This window comes from Dromiciops gliroides, chromosome 5 (genome assembly GCF_019393635.1).
Source record: "Dromiciops gliroides isolate mDroGli1 chromosome 5, mDroGli1.pri, whole genome shotgun sequence".
In the NCBI taxonomy this organism is placed as follows: Eukaryota; Metazoa; Chordata; class Mammalia; order Microbiotheria; family Microbiotheriidae; genus Dromiciops; species Dromiciops gliroides.
In genome coordinates, this window is record NC_057865.1 from 88922838 (window position 1) to 88934932 (window position 12095).

Below are 12095 nucleotides of genomic sequence, written 5' to 3' on the forward strand. Positions count from 1 at the left end.
ATAAGTGCTTAAAGTGAGCAGGAGTGGGTGGAGGCTTTAAATGGGGATGCACTGCAGGGGAAGGAAATGGGCACCTAAGTGGAGATTTTCTCCACTGGGCACACTGGGTATTATTTGCAGGAAAATCCCTGTTTTTAAACTCAGAAACCTGCTCAGAATCCATTTTGTGCCTCAGCGAATTTTAGGTGGACTCCCTAGTAACAAAATCAGTCTGGTCTTAGTATTGTACACCTAGAATAAGGGACCTCAAAAGTTATCAGTCCAAGGCCATCAATCCAACAGTTCCCATTTCATAGATAATGCAAATGAGGCCCAAATGGGTTGTGATTAGCTCAAGGTCTCCCGTGTAGAGATAGGATAGCAGCCCAGGCCTGACTCCAGAGATAGTGGTATTTCTGGCATTGTTCTTAAAGGTTTTTGAGTATCCCCACTCCCACATCAAAACGTTCACACACTACAGTATATGTAGCATAACCTAGTGCCGGTCCAAGCCAGCTCAGTCTAGCTCTGGTTAAGCCAATCTTATTAGGAGGCTTAGAGAGAAGGAAATTTAGAGAAGGGAATTCCAATCAAGCTTTATGGGCAGGTAGGAGCTCTTTGTTTTGTACCTTGCCTGGGTTTATTAGCCCCATTTCAGAGTTTTATCTTAAGGGACAATTTCTTACTACCCCCCCCCAATAGTGATGGACAATTTTGTAAATCTCTAGAAGGCTTTTAGTGTTTTTGCACCTTTTCTGTAACTTCTATACTTTTGTTTTTTTTTTAGTGAGGCAATTGGGGTTAAGTGACTTGCCCAGGGTCACACAGCTAGTAAGTGTTAAGTGTCTGAGTCCGGATTTGAACTCAAGTACTCCTGACTCCAGGGCCTGTGCTCTATCCACTGCGCCATCTAGCTGCCCCGTACTTCTATACTTAAGCTTAACTCAAGGCTCTTTCCAAAGATCATTATTTCTTCACCTTTGTACCATCACTTAAGGTCATAGATTTAAATTTTTAAAAGATCAGCTAATACAACCCCTTCATTTTCTGACAGTGGAGGAGGCTGAGGGTCAGAGTTGATAAAGTGACTGTGATTTGTTCAAGGTCACATTGGCAGTAGTATCCAGAATTCTCTCATTGTATTTATGTGACAATGAGCATTCAGATGCATTTATTGTTTTGTCTTTGTTGCCAAAAAATAGGAGTATTAAGGTTTCTGCTAATCAAAAGGTAGTGGAGAGGCAGTTAGGTGGCACAGTGGACAAAGCACCAGCCCTGGATTCAGGAGGACCTGAGTTCAAATCGGACCTCAGACACTTGACACTTAATAGCTGTGTGACCCTGGGCAAGTTACTTAACCCTCATTGCAGAGGGGTGGGGGGCAAGGTAGTGGAAAGAGGACTGGGCTTTTGGGCTACCACTTAGCATGACCTTGGACAAATCATTGTACTTCCTCTGTGGATATTTTCTTATTTGTCAGATTCACAAGTCTAGCGGTAGATTCTAAGGTTTCTTATAGCTCTGGGCCTATAATCTTTTGAGTCCATCCTTTAAGATGATCTTCCAGATCTAACTCTAATAAAATAAAATGCAATCTCATAAAATAAAAATTCCAATAAAATATATCAAAGTTGGATAGGAATCCTTTGCCTCCCACCCACAAGCATTTTGTTGTTGCTGTCATTTTGAAGGGTCTGTATATATTTTTGGACTTGATTTCAGGTGCTGGTGAGGAAAGTAGAGTGAACTATCACCTTAACTTCAGTTTGAAACCTCTTCGAGATCAAATTAACATTTAACATTCAGGGTGAAGGAAAGCCGTTTGTGTGTTTTATGTTAAGTATTTTGAAGGCCTCAGTTTTGGCAACTTTTCAGAGATGCTCTGTGGAGTCTTTGTTAGATCACTGGCTCAAGAGAATGGGTCACCTGAAGGTTACATTCCCTTTCAAAAAGCATTTTGGTATGGGGCAGCCTAGCCAAGCTTGTTAGGACAGGAAGATCCGGGGTATCCTGGGAAAGACAGGCAAAGAGAACATAGGGATTTGGAGGGGGAAGAGGAAGGAAGGATGGCAAGATGAGTTTTCCCATACAGTAAATGGCTTCCTTGCTCATTACTGCCATTTCACTATTAAGCTGCCATTTCTTTGGGTGTTGAAGGCTTTCCTATCTTTAGAAATCTCCTTAGAAAAATAAGATACCTTTTGGAGGAACCCTAAGTCATCATCAGTTAGCACCTTAATGATGAGTTGACATTTCTGCTGGGACTAGCTGATAGCTGGCTCAACAAGAGTGGAACATAGAATGGGTGTCTGGGGATGGAAACAATATTGGGAGGGTTTCAAAGATAAACTTCACTACTTCACAATTTTGCCTAGGACTAGCCCTAGCTATGCCAGCCAAAACCATAAATATGGTTGACACACATCATACCTTTCCTAAAGTCTGAGCTAGGTTCTGGGGCTTTTAGGGGACAGAAGGTACACTTGTCTTGTTAGCATTTACTAATTTAATAAGATTCCTTCCTACAGAGAAAAGATTGTGCACAAATTCTTCCTCTCTCACCTGCCCCGAGGTCCAAATACAGAAGAAACTTTTTTTTTTTAAGAAAACAATACTTGAGTAGGATGCTGGGAGAAATTATTTCCAGCTTCTAGACTGTAGCATCTGAGTTCTCACTCTGTAGGTAGCAAATATAGACCTTTTAATCCTGAAGGGTAGTAAAGGCCCAAAACAGTTTAGCCAAATCCTCCTGTGATTGATCCATAATGTGTTAACTTTTTCAATAATTCCTGGAAGCAGTTAACAATACAGAGAAGCAGATATTTAGTCCTATAAGGAGGAAATATTAGGGATTCTGTTATTTTTTAAGTGTCCCCAGCAGTATCTCATAGTTTTCTTTATGATTAAGATGTACACAATAAATACTAGGTAATTAACATCATTGGATCATAGATTTAGAGCTGGCAGGGAACTTTGATGCCATTGACTCGCAAACCCTCATTTTACAGATGAAAAACAAGCTCAGAAGGGTTAAATGACTTGCCCAAAGTCACTCAGTGACAAACAGGAAATCACAACTTTATGAAACTTAGGTGAAAACTAGGTTGATGACAAGAGAAATGGACATGAATGTGGAACCCAAAGAGTTCACAATCCATGTAGAAGTTTGCCTTTTTTTTTTTTAAAGCAGGACAAGGAAGGAGGAGTTACCAGCAAAGGGCCTAACTGCTAGGAAGTATCTGAGATAGGATTGGAACTCAGGTTTTCCTGCCTCCTAGACAAGTGCTCTATCCCATGTAAGGTACACCACCAACAGAAGCTTCCTGTTTACATGAAGAGCTGGACAAAGGAAATTATATTGGAGCTCCCAGGGAAAAATAACAGAAGGCAGAAACATTTCAGGATTAGGAGGTAAAAAGGAAGCAGTGCTTTGCTCCATGTCTGCTCTTTGCTTTTGGTTCCAGTGCCTCTATCACTGAATGCCTAAGGCAAATGAGGAAGAAAGGAAGGGTAGAGTATATGTGTGTGTATACACACATATACACACACATAGAGAGATTTATATATATATATATATATATATATATATATATATATATATATTCATGTAGACATATATACATATACAATATAAAATGTTTATACATATACACAATACTGTGTACTATATAATATATACTATACAGTGGTAGATATATAAATATATACATATACACACACGCCAATGTATAGGTGATGTTTATATGCATATGCATACAAACATACACAGAGATATCACATGTGTAAATAGCATATGCACATTTATCCATATGAAATATGTATATAGATGAAATATGTGTATAGATGTGTATGTACACACATACACACGCGCGCGCATAATCAAGTTCAGCCAGTTAGCAGTTCTCCTACTTGGGCCCCTAGTAGGTCCAGAAACCTTTGGTAATGACCTTGGCTCCTGGTGAAGATCTTTGATATTAAATGGAGGAAGGCAGTAACAAAGAGTTTAGTACCTCCAAAGAAGCAGCTTCTATTTCCAGGGGAAAGTGGTGATTTCAGCATGGGCTCAGAAGCATTTAGTGTTCAAAGGGCTAGGAGAATAGCTTTCAGTAGAGTTGAAGTACTTATCTTAGGAGGGAAGTACCTTCAGGACAGTCTACAAGCATACTCAGTCTCCCAGACTATGGCAAATAACTGATTCTGGACCAAGTCACGCCTAGGCAGTGCCATCCAAAAGCAGTTGCTGTCCTTCCGTTCCACATGAATACCTTGCAAAGGTCTGTGGGGTTAGCTTTGCTTAGTGGGGCATGAATACCTGGGGTTTGGCAGGCTATGGGGGCAGGTCCAAATGACAACAAGATAATTCCAGTAGGTATTTATCTTACTGATAATTTGCTTCCCTTTTCCAGGGGGTAAACTTGACTAAAGCTCTTAAAACATACACTTGGAAAAATATATGCTTGCCCCTGCTGAGTGGACCTGGCGCCAAGCTGTTCCAAAACCTAGTTCTAATTTCAGCACAAGTTTTCATCCTCCTTCTCCTCCAGATGTGTCTTCCTGGTGCTGTTATCATGGGTGCAGTTAAGTAGGTTTGTTTGTAGAAGTACATAACTGTATTCCCCTGCAGCTTGATGCAGTGCATCACTTAAGCATTTCAGCCAACTCCCCTTCACCTTGCTCACAGACTGGCTCTCTTTGCCCTGAGTAGGCAAACAACCTAGGTGAACACTTATTTTTTTGTTTGTTTTGTGTGTTTTTTTGGCCAGACAATGAGGGTTAAGTGACTTGCCCAGGGTCACACAGCTAGTGTCAAGTGTCTGAGGCTGGATTTGAACTCATGTCCTCCTGAGTCCAGGGCTGGTGCTTTAGCCACTGTGCCACCTAGCTGCCTCATAGGTGAACATTTGTTAAGTTCAAGCATTCAGGGAATCAATCAGCAAACATGAAGTTAGTACCTGCTATTGTGCAAATGGCATTCATACTTGCTGAATGCTGGCTGAAGAGTGAGGATGAAAGACCTTAAGTGTGTCCTTTTCAACCACCTGCATGAAACGTTACCTCTAACTCAACCTAGAAAAGTGAATGAGGGCTTGAGAAATAAATGCACATTACAGTTCTTGCCAAGATCTGGAGAACAGAATTGGGAATCTTTATTTTGGCAAGGATACTGGCAAAAGCTCACACATCAATAAGGATGTATATGGTACACTGTGTGTGGAATGGGCAAAAGGAGGCAGGTAGAAATGGAATTGAAGCTGTCCTGATCACAGAGCCAGTGGGACGTGTGTTTTGAGAGGACCATGAGCAGGCTATTCTGCCCACAATTTCTCTCACTGCCTATTAGGAAATCTGAAATTCAATCAGACTATCTCCGTTGGTTCTTCAAAGTCTTTGGGTTTTCAAAAGATGGCTCTAACATAGATGTACATACCTCTGTGAGATAAAATTATACTTTAAGCCATTGTCAACTGATACCTTAGGGAAGATTCCTTAGTAACTTGCTGAGAGCAAGATAGGCATTCAGAAGGCTGGTGGAATGGCACAGAGTAAAGATACTTTAAAGTTGGGAAGGAGGTGGGAGAGGAAAGAAAACCAGGTTGGACTTCGCTCATTTCAACAATGGTCAGCCTGCTGGAAAGACTTATGTGAACTGATGCATAGTGAAGTGAGCAGAACCAGGATAACCTTGTGCACAGTGACAACAATATCATTCCATGAAGAACTGTGAATGACTTAACTAATCTCAGCAATATAATGACCTAAAACAATCTGAAAAGACTAATGATGAAGCATACTGTCCACATCCAAAGACAGAACTGATATTGATTGAACACAGACTGAAGCATGCTATTTTCACTTTCTTTCATTTTTCTTTTATTCAAGATTCCTTATGCAAAATTACTAGTATGGTAATAATTGCACATGTATAACCCATATCTGATTGCTTGCCACCTTGGGGAGGTAGGAGGGAGAGGGAAGGCTAGAATTTTAAATCCAAAACTTTAAATAAAAATGTTCATTATTTTTAAAAATAAAGTTATTACATGGTAAAAAAAAATGGTCAGTCTGTGGTCAAGCCTGCTTGAACTTAGCTGTCACCCAAAAACTATACCACTGGAGAAAGACCTTTTTGCTTTGTCAGTAGGGGCTCTTCAAAGACTAGGGCAACTTTCTTTCCTCTCAGTCTATGACACACCGTAATCCAGTTTTCTTCAGAAAGAGCCATGGAAGAGTTTGGATTGGTAGACAACTAAAGGAGAGTCTAGTTAAAGAAGTAAACTTGTAGCCAATCAGAACCAGGAAAGAAGCATAAAAAGACTAGTCCAGTCTCAATGACCTCTGAAGAGGCAACTATTGGTAAACTAGAAGCTTAGAAAGGTGATGATTAAACAAGTTCCCTGGATGCTTTCTGGATAAAGAGTTTGTTCTGCATGAGTCAATCAGATAAGTTTCCTTCTGAACCTCAGGCTCACAATCTTCTTTTCTTTAGCTTCATTTCATGGGCTGTGATGTGAAGTACCCCAAAGCATAGCTGGCCTGGAGTCTATTTGCTGCTCTCAAGGCATGAATGTTGCACACATCATTTGCTTTAATGTTGGGCATGGTATTTTCTCTCTAGTTGAGATATGTTTTCTTGAAATGGAATGGTTTGGAGAGGCAAAAGAGAAACCAGTTTGGATGACTTGGTTTGTCCTTTATTTTCATTATCTTTGATTTTGGAGGCAAAAAAAAGACAGGAGTGAGGGACAGAAAGGGGCAGGAGTAGGTCAGTAGTGATCTCCCTTTACCTCACTATTACCCTAATGTTCTATCATACTCTTGTCATTATTCCCTGTTATACCCTCAGAGACTGGTTGAGAAATAAGCATAAAAGCAAGTATAACATTTAATCATAATCATCATTCTTCTCCAAAAACAAACAAAAACCCAGAGCAGAGCATCCTAGACTCAGCAACTATTGGCCCATCTAGAACATCCCTGGAAGATGTCAATTAAAGCTACCTAGGTCAATGGTTAGTCCCAAAATCCAATAGAGGCATTTTCTAATATCTTGATGGATCCATTTTCAAAAGAAAATTTAATGCATTTTGCAATCAGCTTAGCAGACACACCTCTTCATCTCTGCTAAGGGAAAGAGAACTATTCATAGTAATTACCTAACTACCACCTCCCACACTACTTGTCAGCCTATAAATCTTGTTCTCAGTCTACAGTTAAAAGAAACCTGATGAAACTTTGTCTCACACACACACAGAGAAATCTCAAAATTCTTTTAACATAATTTGAAAAGGACACATTGAGTTTCATGAAATAGGGTTTGGTGTCATGGAAGCATAACAACAGGAAAACAAGGCCCTTATATTTGTTTGGAAAATACAGAAAATGTTCATAATGTTTCCACACATCTTCACCGTCCATCACCTTTAACCATTGCTTAATCTTGCTGGAATGAATAGCTAAATGAATGAAATATGAAAGTCAAGGTCTTGAGACAAGATGCAAATAAAACTAGTCATCTTCTATTTTACTGAGGCAGCTGAAAGGCAAGGTGGATAAAGCACTACATTTGGAGTGAAGAAGGCCTGAGTTCAAGTCCAGTCTCAGACACTTTCTAGCAAGTCACTTAGCCTGTTTGCCTCACTTTTCTCAACTATAAAACAGAGATAATAAATAATAGCACCTACCAGCCAAGGTTGCTATGAGGATAAAAATGACATATTTATAAAGAACTTAACATAATACCTAGTACATAGTAGGTACTATATAAACACTAGCTGTTATTATTAATTAATTAGTTAATTATTCCATGTCATTATGTATCCTTTGCTAATCGTATGCCTGTGAAGGAAGAGGTAGTGATAATTTGTCTTCTCTAGCACAACTGAAACTCCGTTTATGGCAGTGTCTTATGCTCTTAGAGCCTCATGGGCAGTTACATGGTGGTTCAAGGTGAGCCCCCAAGAATTTTCATGAACTCTGCTTAAGGTAGCCTGCTGCTGTTCTTGCACAGCTGCATTATGGTCCTGGAAAGAGAATCAGAGGATTTAGAGCAGGAAGGGACCTTAGATAACTTCTGCCTGACCTCATTATTTTGCAGATGAGGCCCAGAGAGGTGAATGAGTTGTACCTTACTATTTCAAGTAAGTACTGACATTATATATTTCATGATGATCAATCCATTGGGAATTTACTAGGTTGTCTAAATTACATCATGTCCCATGTTTCTTGTTATGTGGCTATAATACAAGAATGTTTTTAATCTGAGGAAATATGATGATCAAATTCAGCATTGACCATCACCTTTCCTCAGGACCATGGATAATAGAGCTGGAAAGACCTTACAGGTCAACATCTACCCATTCTTTTTTGAAGAGAGAGAAGAGAAAACATACAGAAAACAACACAGCCATGCTTTTCTTCTTATAAACCAAACCAAACCAAACTGACTTTTGCTAGTGTAATAGAGCACTGGCTCAAGATTCCAGAGGACTGAAGTCCAGTCAGTTCTGTAGAGAAAAAAAAAATAGATGAACAAGCAGTCCTTTGGAATCGAAGGACCTGGGTTTCCATCTCGGCTCTGCTACTTAACCTGTTTTACTCCCTCTCTGGGTATCAGTTTCCTCATCTTTAAAGCCATATGATTGGCTTAGATGGTCCTTGGGATCTATTCTGGCTTTACATCTTTTTTGTTCACTATTGATGACTTGTTGTATGATCCTGGGTAAGCACTTTGAGCCTCTATTTCTTTACCTATAAAATAAAGGGATTGGATTAGATGCCCTCCAAGGACTCTTTTAGCTCTACCATTCTAGGGTTCCTGGGAGATTTGAGCAGGTTTGCAACTACATTTCTAAACACTGGCATCATTCACTTGAATACATTTTAAAACCAGCACACATCTAAACCACAACAGGATGGCTTTTAAATAGAGTATCCAGCAAAATGGAATCTAGGATCCTCTATTAAAAAGTGCCAGGTTTTAGTCCAAAGTAGCTTAACTTCACCAAAATAGTTTTTGGTGCACACACTTCATTCTTTTGATCATTATCAGAGTGCCCCAAGACCATCATGTCACTGATGAAGGCACCACACCCACTGGCATATAATATGGACTGCCCTTCCATTTCTCTTCTGGTTCCTCAGCCAGCCAGCATGACCTTGGCAACAGCAATATAACAGATGCCTTGTTTGTGCTTTTTAATGTCTCCAGTAGAGATTTCTGGAGCTGGTTGCTTGGCCCCAATTTTGGTGGCAGCTTTTGAAAGAACCTTTCAGATTGTTTTGGGAAGTATCTTCCTTAGTGGACAGCCTTCAGCATCTCCCTGTCACTTTCCTGTTAATTTGCCTTTCAGGAGTGAAATTAGTCCAAAGGAGATCTTTTGAGTACTCTTCCTCACCTGAATGTCACACTCATTCCCAAATGAAAGGGTAGATCTCATCTTTCTATCAACCTGGGCCAAAACTGGTATCTGAAGGGCCACTTTTCTGTTAACATAGGAAAAGACAAATGGTAGAAACCATGCCCATAAAACCTTTGAAGTACTGTGTTGGGTATATTTTTGATACCAAATAAATTAATGATTGAATCTATTCAGAAAAGTCCCTATAAAGTCAATCAAATCTTCATTCTCAAGGTAAATTCTCTCTCTCTCTCTCTCTCTCTCTCTCTCTCTCTCTCTCTCTCTCTCTCTCTCTCTCTCTCTCTCATTGCTGATGTAGAGGACAAGGAAGAATAGCCTTCAAATAAGGTGCTTATAAGCCAATTTGTATGAGCAATGGCAACTCTATAATGTTTTTGTTCCTAAGCACTTTTAGGAATGCCTATAATCAGTAAATAATAACTTAAAAAAATACAGCTAACAAGTGGGAAGGGACATATTTACCTACTTCCAAGAGAAAAAGGACTTGAAAACTCAGAGCTCACTAAGAGGAACCAAAGTTAACAATAGTTACTTCTCAACACTCCACCACACGAGACCAGATAGTATATCGGTTCCCAAAGTGTGGTCTAGGGACCCAAGGAGATCCTGAAACCTTTTCAACATGTCCTTGAAGTAAAAATATTTTCATGATAAAACTATGACATTTTAATTTTCAATATGATAGCTATCAATAGATCTAACCCCTTTAGTAAAAGCTTTTTGGGATGGGAATGTATATCCCAAACTGTACTTACTTGAGAACTCTTTATCTAGAATATTATCTTTGGGACCACTCCTTACCATGTAAGCAATTCAGGGAGCATTCAGGAAAGAGAATTAAAAGAGGAAACACATTTATAAGTAAAGGTAAAAAAAGAAAAAGTAAATGGATCAAGTTCAACTTGGGCTTTCAAGGGAAACATGGTCACAGTTTACAAATAACTGAAGGATGTAAGCACAGAATAGAAATTGTTTAGCAAGCCTGCCCCAGGAGAAGGGAATGAAATCAACTTTGAAGAATTTTTGATAAAATGACCTAGGCTGCAGATTACTGCTTTGCAAAGGAACAGGAGAGAGATGAACAATGATAGTGAGGTGTTTTATTTTTCCCTCCAAGGGAAAGAATCTGCTCCTTTTTTATCTTTACCTTATAAATTTTATTTTAGCCATCAATCAGGGGGTCATTTAAGATTATATATAACTTAGGATATCTCCTTTACAATTCCTTTTTGGCCCATAGATAGCCATTAGAGCTAAGGGAGAGCCCTAAAGTGCTTTTCTGTCCATGTCAAATCCTCAATTATTTACTGAATGCCTACTATGTGGCTGGTGAAATGCAAAGCACAGTTGGGGATTTTTTATAATAGGAGATGAAGCTACAGTTTTACAGTCTGACTGGACAGAAAAAAAATCCACATATGTGAAATCCTCAGCTCCCAATCCAAAGCAATTTGCTCTTGAAGTCAAAGTTCCATGCCATGTAACTTTCTACTCTCAGCCAATTCTTTTCACTTTAAGGAACACTTCTTGATCATCAACTTTCTTAAGCCATAACCCCTAAATGAGCCTAGAGCAAAATCCTTATCAAAGATAGAGAAAAGTGAGGAGAACTAAGATGACAATCTTGAAAATGTCTATAATAATGGACTACAATAGATGTTCAACCATACTGAAACACTTTCTGAATTCTGAAGGATTCAGGGACCAGTTGAGTCTCCTAAGAACTGATAATGAAGTATACCACCCTACCTCTCAGTAGGAAGGTGCAGAAGGAGGCATACATCTTATTTAATAGTGTTTCATGTATATGTTTATTGAATTATGGAACTTGAGAATTAGAAAAGACCTTAGAAGCTATGTATTCCAACCCAAGAGAAGCATTGGTTTTGTTTTGCTCAGTTGTACTTGCCTTTGAAGACACTTCCAATTTTGGGATTTAGCAACACTTTTGAAAGTTCTACCATTTTATGGTTACTCTGCTTATAGTGCAATCAGTGATTAAATCCTGGATTTACAAGGAGGAGTTTTATTAGGATAAATCATTGGAATGGCTCAGATAGAAACAAAGTAACATGAATGAACATTAAAAAAATGTCCTTATTGAGTATTGTATCTTTATAACTCCTCTTAGTTCTTATCACTACTCCTTGAGTTTTTGTTTTGTTTTATTTCAATCTAGTTAGAGCCACATTAACATAATATGACCAGTCCTAGTTGGGTTTATGCATAATGGTCCCAAGAGCATTGGTAATTTTTTATTATTATTATTATTATTATTATTATTATTATTATTATTTGCAGGGCAATGAGGGTTAAATGACTTGCCCAAGGTCACACAGCTAGTAAGTGTCAAATATCTGAGACCGGATTTGAACTCAGGTCCTCCTGAATCCAGGGCTAGTGCTTTATCTACTGCACCACCTAGCTGTCCCATGAATTATTATTCTCAATTAATTGCTTTACTTAGCCATCAGGTTCAGGAAAAACTCTTATCCTCAACCTTAAAGCCTGGAATTAAGCACTGATTGAACTATAAACAGAGCAACATTTCAGAAAGGATTCAAGATGGAGATATTCATAAAATGGCATCTCAAACTTTCTAGAAGTGTCATTAAATCTCAAAATTAGAAGAGTCTTTAAAGGCCACAACAATTCCACGTTAAAAAAGCATCAAATAAGCCCCAACAATATGCCAGA

At 38.9% G+C, this 12095-nt stretch overlaps 1 protein-coding gene across 6 annotated transcripts in view; it reads right to left on the reverse strand.

The window, feature by feature from the left end:
- DPP6 (dipeptidyl peptidase like 6) overlaps positions 1 to 12095 on the reverse strand; it is a 1357728-nt gene that overhangs the window by 721160 nt on the left and 624473 nt on the right. The window lies entirely within an intron of this gene.